The following is a 14327-nucleotide window of genomic DNA, read 5'->3' as shown; positions in this document are numbered from 1 at the left end:
CTGCATCCCTGAGACATATGGCATTTCAGCTACCACACAGGTGGCTTAGTGAGGCCTTAGGAGCAGAGGAAGGGGTCTAGTCCTTGAACCCCATAGCCTTGGGTTTAGATTCCAGTCTTGCCTCACCTGTCCCATGACTCATCTCTGAGCCTGAGTTTCCTCTTTTGCAAAAGGGAGTAATACTAATATCTCACTTGCTGGCCTGTCTTAAGTTTTTTGAGAAAGGGCCTTGCTCTGTCACCCAGGCCAGAGTGCAGTGGCATGATCACAGCACACTACAGTCTCTACTTCCCAGGCCCAAGGGATCCTCCTACCTCAGCCTCCCAAGTAGCTGAGACTACAGGCACATGCCACCATGCCAGACTAATTTTTAAATTTTTTTGTAGAGATGGGGTCTCCCTGTGTTGACCAGGCTGGTCTCAAACTCCTGGGTCCAAGCAATCCTCCTGCCTTGGCCTCCCAAAGTGCTGGGATTATAGGCATGAGCCCCAGCACCCTATCCTTAAATTCTTTTTTTCATGGTTTTATTCATCATCCCAAGCTGTCTGGGCTCAAGGGGTTAGTATCCCATGTAATGAGGGGCTAGAAGTCTCGTCTCCTGACGTCCTCCCCAGGCACTCCCATCGCTGGGTTTTAGAGGTCATCAAGTCCTGCAGGCTTCGAATCTCCCAACAGAGTCCCGCTTACCTGGGGCTGCCTGGGGAACCCCCATCCCATTTCAACTTGAGCACCTTTGCTTTTGTATTTTTATTTATTTATATTTCTTGGCAAGAATTTGTTGTAAACACATAGAAGATTTTGTGGCTGAAATAATGTAAAACCATTGATCAAACCGGAAATTGAGACACAGCCAGCATCACACAACAGGCTCATCTGAAAGGCTGGAATAGCATCGAGGGAGTCTCCCTGGAACCAAGCAGCCAAGGCCAGCTAATGGTAAAGGCCCAGGCACAGTAATGGTCCCCTGGAGGTGGGTAATGGAGCCATGGGGGCAGGAGGAGGGTTCCATTAGCAGTAGCAGGTCAGGAGGGGAAGGGCAAAGTTCCAGCCTCGGCTTCTCCCATGTATTAGGAGGCTTCCTGTCTCTCCAGCCCTGAAAAGGTATTTGGCTAATTCAGGCCTTTTCATCCTCCTCCTCTCATCACCCCTGGGAAAACTTGCTCTGAAAATGCATGCTGGGGATGGAGCCTCTGCCCTGGCCCAAGCTCCAGTCCCCCCTTCCCAGGCTACAGTGGTGTCTCTGTTGCCCCTTGATGCCATATCCTGCCTTATACTCTCTGGTGGCTCCACCATCCACTGGATAAAGCCTAGCTCTCCAGCCTCCCTGTCTCTCTGCCTCACCTCTCACTTCTGACCAGCCTCCTGTTGCCGCTTACCCCTCCCTCTGCACCCCAGTGCCCCTGCTCCTGGCTCCCCACCATGGCTCCTCAAAGACCCAGGCTAGGTGCCCCACCACCTACCATGCTGTTATCGCTATCACTGCCTGTCTCTCCTTCTAACAGGGATCTCTCTGAGAGCAGAGCCAGTGTCCATTCTATTCACAATTAAATGACCAGCACCTAGCACTGCCTCTGAATTTTTTTTTTCTTGAGATGGAGTCCCGCTCTGTCACCCATGCTGGAGTGCAGTGGCGTGATCTCAGCTCACTGCAACCTCCGCCTCCTGGGTTCAAGTGATTCTCCTGCCTCAGCCTCCCAAGTAGCTGGGATTACAAGCGTGCACCACCACACCCCGCTAATTTTTGTATTTTCAGTAGAGACAGGGTTTCACCATGTTGGCCAGGCTGGTCTTGAACTCCTGGCCTCAAGCAATCTGCCCGCCTTGGCCTCCCAAAGTGCTGGGATTACAGGTGTGAGCCACCGCACCTGACCCCTGTCCCTGAATACTTGTCACAACATATTTCTTATGAGTGAATGAATAAGAACTCTATTTAGTGGTCACCTTCTTTGTGCTAGTCATTAAGTTTAAGGTACCTCACTTAATCTTCTCCAGAACCCTGTGAGATAGGCATTATTTTATTCTCATGTGACATGTAGAGAAACTGAGGTTCAGAAAGGGGAAGTGAATGTCGAAAGCCACACAGTGAATCTGCAGTGGTTTTCCTGGCCCCGGAACTGTAGCCTGATGGGATGGAAGGCCCTGCTGAGTTCCCAGAGTTAATGGCTGGGCCATGGCATTGGGACCCACACTGGCAGCTCCAGTTACACAGGGCTGGGCCGGCTCTAGCAGCCTTGTCTTCCTTGCTCCCTGAACTGCTGCATTGGCCTTCCCTTGCCAGCCGGGAACTGTGCTCCTCAGGTTTCCTGGGTAGGGTCCAGGGCTCTGATGCCAAACGCAGCCTGGAAACTCTGGCTTTCGGCATGCCAGGGTGCAGGCACCCAAATGAGGCCGCCTGGGATGCAGGAAGTTTAGTCCAGGCCTGGGCATGCCTCTGTTCATTTCCCTTCAAGCAAGACCAGCTAGACCAGCTACTTATCTGCAGGACTCAAGGCAAAATGAAAATCTGGGCCTCTCATTCAAAAATTAAGAATTTCCAACAAAAGAATGAAAAAATAAGAAAAAGTTAAGAATTTCAAGATGGTGATGGCAGAGTATTTAATGCTTCAAATCATGGCCCTCACTGTCCAGATCACATGCCTACGAAGTCAGCCCTGTCCTCAGGCCTTGGTTTCCTCGTCTGTCAAGTGGGAGAATGGTAGCCACTGGCCAAAAGAGTAAGGATGAGAATGAGGTGGGAGCTGGTGGTAGGAGGTCCAGTGAACAGCATGAGGATCAGGTAAGGGTCTCCGAGTTCATGATTTGTCATCTGGGTCTCAGCATTGGGTGGCAGACCAAACTCCTTGCCAGGGCATTGATTGCTTACAACAGCTCTTTTTCACAGAACCAAAAAACTAAAAATTCATGAAGCAAAGTAATTTGCTCAGGGTCACACAGAGACTCAGTGGGGGAAGCCAAGATCAGAGTTCTGTCCTGGCTCTTTGCGAAGCTGGTGCTTTTTGTGATCCAGGCAGGAGAGAGAGAAGGGCAGGAGGGAGGTGGGATGGGGACAGGCTGCTCAGGACAAAGAGGGCCACTGTGCAGACACAAAGACCTGACCACAGAGGGCCCTGTGGGGGCTGGGACAGAAAAATGGATGGAGCTGTGTGACTCTATCTGTGGTGACTGGGGCAGCTGCCAGGAGCTGCCTCCTAGACCCTCTCTGGTTGTGATGAGGGTTGGGGAGGGCGTTGGCCTGCAGGAACCAGGAAATGGGTCAGGGAGGAGAAACAGACTCAGAGATGGGCCCCTTCCCCACTCCCCAGGCCTCTGACCCCATCTCCCCACTGGGCAGCTTGCCAGCTTATGGAATCTTCCACACCTTCCACCACCCCACGTTCCCCCATCTCAGTGAGGGTGAGGCTCAGGCAACTAACTGTCTGGCAGTCCCAGCCTCACAATACTTCTGACCCTTCCCCATCACCGGTGGCAGGATGAAGCAAACACCCTCAGTGCTGCGTCCTTCAGGGCCCTGTGTGACCTGCCCTGCTGACCTTTCTTCACTCACCTGTCCCCACTCCTCCTCAGCCTCCCACGCTGCAGTCACATGGAACGTCCCACTATTCTCCAAACACTCTGTCCTTTCACACACGCGCCCCCGTGTTGGCTCATGCTTTTCCTTCTTCCTGGGGGGCTGTTTCCCCTGCTCCAGTAGGCTGAAATCTCATTTCTCCTCCATGAACCAGCTCAAATGCCACCTCCACTAGCCAGCTTTCCTTCATGCCCATAGTTGGGTTTAGCTTCACCCATTAACCTGTTAATCTACAAACGTTGGGTTCACCCACTCTAGCGGTGCTCCTCCCACACTGGCTTGTGTTGTAATTGTTCAAATCCGTAAAGCCTACCTAGAAGAAGAGGCCTTTGAGCTGGGCCTTACAGGGCAGGTGGACTTCACTAGTGAATGGCAATGGTAAGCAAGTGACAGGAGCTCAAAGAATCAGGGATATCAGCCCTATCTCCAAAATTATATCTGCATCAACCAGGTTGCTGAGTTCAAATAGCAAGGAGTCTGTAGTTCAGAATGGCAAGAGTTGAGTGTGTAGGGACATTGTCAAGGGATGAAATTAAGAGGTTCACCAGGGCCAAGCCGTGAAGGGTTTTATAATGCCATACTAAGGAATTTTTTTGCTTGCTTGTTTAAAACATACTTGAATTTATTTCTCAGCTCTATAGTTTACTAAGTAATTAAGTTCTGGCTTTTATCTTTACTATTTTCTCCCTTTTAATTACCTTGGATAGCTTTTCTGTTCTTTTTCTACAAGCTTATTAAAGTGAATGCTTAGGCTGGGTGCAGTGGTTCACGCCTGTAATCCCAGCACTTTGGGAGGCTGAGATGGGTGGATCACTTGAGGGCCAAGAGTTTGACTGGCCTGGCCAACATGATGAAACCCCATCCCTACTAAAAATACAAAAATTAGCCGGGCATGGTGGCACATGCTTGTAATTCCAGCTTCTCAGGAGGCTGAGGCATGAGAACCACTTGAACCTAGGAGTTGGAGGTTGCAGTGAGCCAAGATCATGCCACTCTACTCCAGCGTGGGAGACGGAGTGAGACTCTGTCTCAAAATAAATAAATAAATAAAGTGAATACCTATTTTGTTGTTATTCTTTTTCAATAATGTAAGCATTTTTAAGGCTATCATTTCCCTCTGAATTCAGCTTTGTCTATGTTATATACATTTTGATATGTAAAGTTTTCTTTATCATTGTTTTATAACTAGTAGTAATTGAATCTGTAATTACTCTTTGACACAACCAAAAGTCTTTTTAGGGAAATATTTAGGTTTTGGAGTTCTTTTTATTGCCTAAACATGCTATGAGTTTCTAGTTTTGTTGCAGGTATGCAGGGGAAGAAAGTTTAAATTAAAGTCTGTAAAGAAAGGGTAAAGTCTGTAGTTGGTGAATATTTTATTTTTGAGAATTTACTTTTTATGCATTTCATGGATATTTTTAAAGGAGATGTGTGTTTTCTTTTATAGATTCACCTCTTGATATTTTATTTGCCTAGTTGTACTATATACGTACTTAACACACATATATATTTGAAAATAATTTTCTCTCTCTTTCTCCTTCCTTCTTCCCTTCCTTCCTTTCTTTCTTTTTTCTTTTCCTTTCTTTCTTCCTTCCTTCTTTCCTTCCTTCCTGTCTTTCTTTCTGTCTTTCTTTCTTCTTCTCCCTCCTTCCTTCTCTTTCTTTTCTTTTCTTTTTCCTTTCCTTTCCTTCCCTTTCCCTCTTTCTTTCTTTCTTTCTTTCTTTCTTTCTTTCTTTCTTTCTTTCTTTCTTTCTTTCTTTCTTTCTTTCTTTCTCTCTCTCTCTCTCCCCCCTTCCTTCCTTCCTTCTTTTCTTCCTTCCTTCCTTTCTTCCTTCCTTCCTTTCTTTCTTTTCTTTCATTTGCCCCTCTTTTTTGAGACAGGGTCTTGCCCAGCCCAGCTCATTGCAGCCTCGACTTCCCAGGCTCAGGTGATCCTCCCAGCTCAACCTCCCAACTGGGACTACAGGCTGGTACCACCACACTCCGCTAATTTTTTATATTTTTAGTAGAGATGGGGTTTCACCATATTGCCCAAGCTGGTCTCAAACTCTTAGGCTTAAGCAATCTGCTTGCCTCAGCTCCCTAAAGTGCTGGGATTACAGGCATGAGTCACTGCATCCAGCCTCAGTATTTCTTTTTTCCCTATATAACCCAGCAGGCTGAAAATGATGTGTCTTCCACTACTTTTTTGTTTATATCAGTCTTTCCTTCTATTTCTATTTCATCTATTTTGGTGCTCTGTTATTCAGTATATAAAAGTTCATCCTCACTATGGCTTACATATTTTTATAGATAAAAGTGCCCCCCTTTTGTCCCATCTAATGCTTTTAACCATATTTTAAAACATTTCTTACATCACTACTACCATCCCCTGCTTTATTTCATTCGCATTTACCTCACATAGCTTTGTCTGTGCTTCCAAATGTAAACTTGCTATGCTATTTAACTTTTCTGTTTAAAATTTGGAATGAGTAATATATGGTTCAAAAATTTTATAATATAGGAAAAAAAGATATTCAGAGAAATGTCTCCCTCCATCCCCCATCACTCAGTTGCCTGGTTTCCACTGCTCCCTTCACTCTTAACCTAGAAAGTGGTTTTGTTAGTTTATTGTATATCCTTGAGTTCCTTTGTGTGAATACAAACATTTCCAGTTATTTTCCTTTTTAATTTTTATTATTTTTTACTTTTTTTAAAATATAGAGTCTGGCTCTGTCACCCAGGCTGGAGTGCAGTGGCGTGATCTTGGCTCCCTGCAGCCTCCACCCTCCAGGTTCAAGCAATTCTTGTGCCTCAGCCTCCCAAGCAGATGGGACTACAGGCTTGCACCACCATGCTTGGCTAATATTTTGGATTTTTTTCTTGGTAGAGACAGGGTTTCACCATGTTGGCCAGGCTGGTTTCAAACTCCTGACCTCAAGTGATCCGCCTGCCTCAGCCTCCCTCATTTTCCTTTTTGAAAAAACACAAAAGAGTATCATAAAGATACACACAGACTCTTGCATGTTATCACTTAACAGTGTATTTTGGAGATCTTTCCAAACCAGTGCATTGGAAGCTTCTTCATTCTTTTTAAGGACTGCCTAGTATCCCATTGTATAGTCGTACCATAATGTATTTAACCAGTCCTCTGTTGGTGGACATTTGGGTTGTTGCCAATTTTTTGCTAGTACAAACAATGCTGCAATGAATAGCCTTGTACATATTTTTTTGCTTGGGTGTAAATATATGTAGGAAAATTTTACAGAAACATTATTACTCAATCAAAAGGATTGTGCTTTTGAAGATTTGGTAACTGTTGTCAAATTGTCAGCCACTGGGACTGTATCCATTTACCCTTCCACCAGCAATGTATGAGAGTGCCTGTATCTCCATAGCCTCACCAACATTGTGATATCAAACTTTTGGATTTTTGCCAATCTGATAGGTGAAAAGTCATGTCTCAGTATAGTTTTAATTTGTGGGTTTTTGTTTTGTTTTGTTTTGAGTGCATATATTCATAACAAAAGTATAATTTACGATCCATTTCCATTTCCTTTTCCATTACAGTTATGAGTTGGTTAAAGACTGGGATGCTTTCTGAGAAATGTGTCATTATGCTATTTCATCACTGTGTGAATGTGAACACAAACCCAGATGGTATAGCCCACTATGCACCTAGGCTATCTGGTATAGCCTATTGCTCCTAGGCCACAAACCTGTACCTGTACTGATTACTAGAGGCAATTGTAACACAGTGGTAAGTATTCATATATCTAGACATATCTACACATAGAAAAGGTACAGTAAAAACACAGTATTATAATCCTATGTTGTATGTGCAGTTCATCATTGATCAAAACATCACTATGCAGTGCATGACTGTATATCCTTTAGCCATTTTTCTACTAAGTTGTTGGTCTTATTGATTCACATTAGCTTACTGTATTTTAGGAAGATTATTCATCCCTCTGTCTGTGACCTGAATTGAAAATAATTTTTCCTAGTTTGTCATTTGTCTTTAGGTTTTACTTAGTGTTTAGTCCATTTTCTGTTGCTGTGACTGAATACCACAGACAGGGTAATTAATGAAGAATAGAGATTTATTTAGCTTATGATCCTGGAGGCTGGGAAGTTCAAGAGCATGGTTCAGTCATCTGGTGAGGGCCTTCCTGCTGCAACATGACATGGTGAGAGGTATCGCATGGCAATACAGAGCAAGAATGCTAGCTCAGTTCTCTCTTCCTCCCCTTACAAAGCTACCAGTCCCATCCCGTGGGCCCCACCTTGATGACTTTATCTAACCCTAATTACCTCCTGAAGGCCCCACCTCCAATCAACAATGAATTTAGGGATTGAGTTTCTAACACATGACATTGGGAGGACATGTTCAAATCATAGCACTTAAGTTTGTAACTTTTCTTAGCATAGTAGTTTTAATTTTTCTGTGATTTAATTTATCAATCTTTTTTTTTTTTTTAATTCAGGGTCTCACATTGTCCCCCAGCCTGGGGTGCAGTGACATTTTCTCAGCTCACTGCAGTCTTGACCTCCCAGGCTCAAGCAATCCTCTCTCCTCAGACTCACAAGTACCTGGGACTATGGGTGTGCACCACCACACCTAGCTAATTTTGTTTTGTTTTTTGTAGAGACAAGGTCTCACTATGTTGCCCAGGCTGGTCTCAAACTCCTGTAATCAAGTGATCCTCCTACCTCAGCTTCCCGAAGTGCTGGGATTACAGGTGTGAGCCATGGCACCTGGCCAATCTCTTCTTTTATGGCTTCTGGAGTTTGAGTCATAATTAGAAAGGTTTTTCTACTCCAAGATTTCTTCCCCATGTGTTCTTTTAATACTCGTTTTTCTCTTTTTTCACATTTATCTTTAATACATATATTTGGATATTCTGTATTATTTGAAGTATTTCTTGTAAGAAGCATATTATGTAGTTGAATTTTGCTTTTAAACATGAGAATATAAAAATATTTGCCTTCAATAACTTAGCTTAATTTATTTATTTATATTTCATAATAATGTGGCCTCATTTTACTTCATTTTTGTGCTTCCTTATTGCTTTATTTTTTGTTCTTTGCTATACATTTTAGTTTTTCTTGCTTTTAGCTTCTATAGTGATTGTGAAGGTGAAGATCAAGTTTGTAATTCTTTAAACCTTTTTTTTTTTTTTTTGAGACAGGGTCTTACTCTGTCAGCCAGGCTGGAGTGCAATAGAGGGATCTCAGCTCACTACAGCCTCCACCTCCCAGGTTCAAGCAATTCTTACGCTTCAGCCACCCGAGTAACTGGGATTACCGGCACATGCTGCCACACATGACTGATTTTTATATTTTTAGTAGAGATGGGATTTCACCATGTTAGCCAGGCTGGTCTCGAACTCCTGGCCTCAAGTTATCCACCTGCCTCGGCCTCCCAAGGTGCTGGGACTACAGGCATGAGCCACTGTACCTGGCCTTTTAAAATCTTTACATTAGTCAACCACATATATTTAAATGTATATTTATCAAATTACCAAAGTCAGTAGAAGGTGCCGTTTTTAACACTGTACTGGCTGTTTTTAATGGATCTCTACTTTTGTCTGCATTGTACAGATAAGGAAACTAAAGCTCAGCAAGTTTAAGTAGTTTGCCCAAGGTCACCCTATATATATATATATATATATATATATTTTTTTTTTTTTTTTTTTTTTTTTTTTTTTTTTGAGACAGATTCTTGCTCTGTCACCCAGGCTGGAGTACAGTGGTGCAATCTCGGGTCGCTGCAACCTCCACCTCCTGAGTTCAAGTGATTGTCCTGCCTCAGCCCACCGAGTAGCCAGGATTACAGGCACACACCACCAAACCCGGCTAGTTTTTGTATTTTTAGTAGAGATGGCGTTTCTCCATATTGGCTAGGTTGGTCTCGAACTCCTGACCTCAGGTGATCTGTCCACCACGGCTTCCCAAAGTGCTGGGATTACAGGCATGAGCCATCGCGCCCAGCCTAATAATTTTTAATGATCTCTGGGTGATAAGAAATTAGCAAGCTTAAGCCAGGCAGGGCCACCCCAGGACTGGAGTGGAGGAAATCTCGGCTAAACAACAAGGCTGAAAATGAAGGAGGGGTGAATTCCTCAAAGTAAAATCCCCATGACCTCATAACCCTTCATATGGAACTCTTGGATTTTTGCCAGTCTGATAGGTGAGAAATCATAGCTCACTGTAGTTGTGGTTTGCATTTCTCTTATGAGTGAGACCAAGCATCTTTTCATATATTTGAAAGCCATTTGCATCTTCATTTCGATGAACTGCCTATTCATATCTTTTGCCCACTTGGGAGGCACCTAGCAAATAACCACCATATCGAAGCTTCCTGGATTGTTTGTTTTGAGAATACCAAAAAGATGACTTCTAGAGTTTTATTCTGTTTCTTACAGAAAATCATTTCCGAGATAATAAGCTCTTCATCTGAACCTTCAGGACAATTTTCTTCCTGCCGGTGCTATGAAATCTTCTCACAGATTCCATATTGATTGTTTTTGTTCACTCTCTCGATCAGGCAGAAATAAAGCCAGGCCAAGGACTGCTCCTTGATCCTTTCAACCTTATGCCATAATGTTTAATAATTCTGGAAGTCTCAATTCCGCCATTAGACAGCCAGTGTAGACACAGAAAAAGAAGCTGAGTGGGGTCGATTAGGGGAATTTTCATCATCATTATCATCAATAATAGCTGGCACTTAAACACACTCTTTGTATGTAAATTCATTTATTTATGTGTGTGTATTTGTGTGTATGTATACACTAAATACATATATGCTAAATTTATGCACACACATAAATTTAGTTCTCACAACATTCCTGTAAAATAGGTACTTTAACCATTTCCATTTTACAGATGACCAAGGTGAGGCACAGAGAGGTTATATAACTTGTACAAGCTCACACAGCTAAAATCTGGTGGAACCATAACTACCCACATGATCTGATCCCAGAATCCATGCCCTCAATCATTCTGACCGGCTTGGAAGAGAATTCTTGTGTTGTTAAGGTATGGCCAAACATCCATCTGATCACTGCTGCCCCCGAGTCTCTAAGACTGGTGTAGGCAGTGGAGATTAGTCTCTCTTATTTACTTTGGAAGCTTCAGTTCTTTGTTCATTAATTCATTTAATCCTCTGATTCATTCAACAAATATTTACTGAGTGCCTACTATGTGTCAAGTCCTGTGCCAGGTGTCAAAGATACCAAGATAAATTAGATATGGTCTTTGTCCTTGAAGACCTTGCGGTAAAGAGGTAAAGAGAGGTGGGGGATAAGACATGGTCAGTTAACGACACAGATGACACATGCTGTTCTGGTTCCGAAGGGAGTAACTGGCAGTGTGTCGTCTAAGAATGTGTTTCTCAATCTGGCCCCATCTACCATCTAGTTAGCGCAATTTCTCCCTTGCACTTTATCCTGTGATGTTCTCTTATCTTTAGTTTCTAAAGCATCACTGCACGCTTTTGGATTCCTGCATATCTTCTTGAGCATTTTCACAGGGTATGGAGATTAGTCTCATCAGTTGTATCTGCTGTCATTTTTTTATTATCCCAGAAAAGTGGCCTGGTTCCTGTGAGTAACGGGAAGCCAGGGAAGGGTTCAGAGTAGGACAGATGGGCACTTTAGAATGACCACTCCAGCTAGAATGTGGAAAATAGACTGAAAGGGGGAGGTGAGATCGGCAGCCCAGTCAGGAAACTGCTCCACTGTCCAGGTGGAATTATCTGAGCAAAGGCTGCGGCTGGGGGAGACGGGAGGGTATGGATTCAAGGAATATCAAGCAAATGGGATCAAGGGGACTTAGTGATTCAATCAACACCTATTAAGTGCCAGGCACTGTGCCAGGTGCCCAGAATACAGCAGGGAACAAGATAGACATAGCCCCTGCCTTCATTGCATCTAGATAGGGAAATGGACAATTGGAGCCTTTACAATAAAAGATGATAAACAATGAAACAGAGGACATCAGGGCACTGCAGGGAAACAGAAGGGAGCACATGAAGGGGCATGAGGGAGGAGTCCAGGCTGATGCCTGGATTTCTGCCTTGGCTGCAGGAGTACATGGTGGGGCCATCGTCTGAGCCAGAGAATCCAGGAGTGCAGAACTCTATGGATGTCTCTCTGGGCCCCCCAAGCCCAGGCCAGGGCAGGAGCAGGGGAGGTGGTGAGCAGAGACTGTTGAATGAATAAATGAATGTGGGCATGTGAATACTCCCCAGCCCCCAGCCTGACCCTGAAAGAGGAAGATGGGGAGTGGTCCTGAAAGAAACTAGAAGTTTCAGGAAGCCCAGTGGTTACTCAACACCCACAAACCGTCAGCCTCTTCCCAGTTACCCAACAGGGCATATGAGGCAGTTGTGATGCTGCTGATGTCCAGCAAGGCGAGCTGGGCTGCCCATGACTCAGTGTATCTGGGGCCTGGACAGCAGGCAGATTCAGCATACCCCTGGCTATTCTGAGACCACCAGCGTGGGCCCCAAAGGCTATTGGAGGCCTTCCTGGAACTGGCAGGGAAGGAAGAATTAGCCCTCCAAAGTCCCTGGGTATGTGTCCCTAGAGTTGGGACCCTTCCTCTGGCTCCTGCATTCCTGAAGTGTCCCCCTGTCTCATCACCAAGCCCTCTGGGCTGGGGCTGGGTTTGTTTGCCTCCATCCAAAAGCAGAAATTGATAATTATCTTGTGTGCCCAGTGCCCAGCTTGGACAACCCCTTTGCCCCAGCACATGATAAAAAGTTTCTCTTCTTTGTCATTTTACTTTTTTTGCTTGTTTGTTTGTTTGTTTTGAGATAGGATCTCTCTCTGTCATCCAAGCTGGAGTACAGTGATGTGATAAAGCCTCACTGAAGCCTCAACCTCCTGGCCTCAAGTGATTCTCCCACCCCAGCCTCCCAAGTAGCTGGGACTACAGGCGTGCACCACCATGCCCAGCTAATTTTTCTATTTATTTTTTTTGTAGAGATGGGTTTTTGCCATCTTGCCAGGCTGGTCTCAAATTCCTGGGTTCAAGCAATCTGCCCCTCTCAGCACCCCTAAGTGCTGAAATCACAGGCATGAGCCTCTGTGCCCTGCCAGGAAATGTTTCTTCAGTTCAGAGAGAGCTGTACCCTAAGCCCAGGGGCCAGGCTCCCCCACCTCCTGGAGAAGGAAGGTTCATCGGGAGCCACATAAACACCGTGTCCTTGGCATGTGGCCAGGATGCCCATGGTTACACCGTGAGTGGGTGGACCTAGTCTCTGACAGCCTCTGACCCAGGGTGGGGAAGGCACCAACCCACTGCTCCGCCTCTGCCCCTGTCCACTGTCCATATCTGAGTGTCCTGGAATTGGAGAATCTTTGAATCTAAAGGATAAAAAGGCCCTCTGTGGTCTTGGTGTCCACCTGCCCTTTTTTCCTGTCTTTCTAGTCCGTTCATTCTCCTTAATAATCATTTACTCCCCCCTCAAAAAATTGTCTGCATTCCCATCTTCTCCTTCCCCTATGAAAAAGCGCATATGAGCTTCTGTACCCCATCAGGGGCTTGGGATTGCCACTCGGTAGTTCTTCCTCGTGCATATAAATGAATGTGTCTGCCTTTTCTCCTATTCATCTGCCTTTGGTCAGTTGATGTTTCAGCAAATATTCAGAGGGCAAAGGGGAAGTTTTCCCTTGGCCCCTAAAGTCACTAGCCAGGTGTTTGCTATCAGCATGGGGTTTACATGGAACTGGCAGGGAAAGACTTCTGTGGCCTCTTTGGCTCCTGTCGCTGCTGGTAGGTTGCAAAAGGGCCTAATGGCCCCTGGTATAAATGCAGGTGCATTTGTGTGTGTGTGTGTGTGTGTGTGTGTGTGTGTGTGTGTGTGTGTGTGTGTAGCTTGTGTTTATTTTATCCATAGATGTTTATATTGGTATGTATTACTCTATGTAATTACACATATACACATATAATAGCAAAATTTATAAGTATACATAAATGGATATTTTATGTGTATACGTGTGTGTGTATACTTTTTTTTTTTTTTTTTTTTTTTAGATAGGAGCCTCGCTCTGTCACCTAGACTGGAGTGCAGTAGTGTGATCTCAGCTCACTGTAACCTCCACCTCCCAGGTTCAAGTGATTCTCCTGCCTCAGCCTCCTAAGTAGCTGGCATTACAGGCACGCACCACCACGCCTGGCTAATTTTTGTATTTTTAGTAGAGACAGGTTTCACCATGTTGGTCAGGCTGGTCTGGAACTCCTGACCTCATGATTCGCCCCCCTTGGCCTCCCAAAGTACTGGGCTTGCAGGTGTGGGCCATCACGTCCGGTCACATACATACATTTCTTTTTCTTCTCACATATATGAGGAAATGCCACCAGATTGGCAGACAGTGCTACAAATTTATATGTATAAATATCTAGATTTTAATTTTTATTTATCTATTGATGCATTAATTAAATTTGTAACGTATTTCTTATATACTTAAAAATAGAAATCTTTTATTTGTGAGTGTATATATATTTCTAGTTTTTGCCTTTCCTTGTGTCTGTACATAAAACACTCAAGTGACAGGCAGTGCCACACCATTTCTTGAGAGCAGGTTCTGAAACCCTGAGTCCCCACTGACCCTTGTTCCTCTGGTCTTGTGTGAGGACACAGCTGTACACTGGACTCTAGATGTCAGAGCCGTTGGTTCCCATGGTGTCTCCATGAGGTTGAGCCCCCACTCTAGGAGAAAACAGCTGTTTCTGGGTGAACGGAGGCAGCAAAACCCAGATGGACCTGGTA

This window comes from Macaca thibetana, chromosome 14, assembly GCF_024542745.1.
Source record: "Macaca thibetana thibetana isolate TM-01 chromosome 14, ASM2454274v1, whole genome shotgun sequence".
Classification (NCBI taxonomy): Eukaryota; Metazoa; Chordata; class Mammalia; order Primates; family Cercopithecidae; genus Macaca; species Macaca thibetana.
This window is presented reverse-complemented; position numbering follows the sequence as displayed.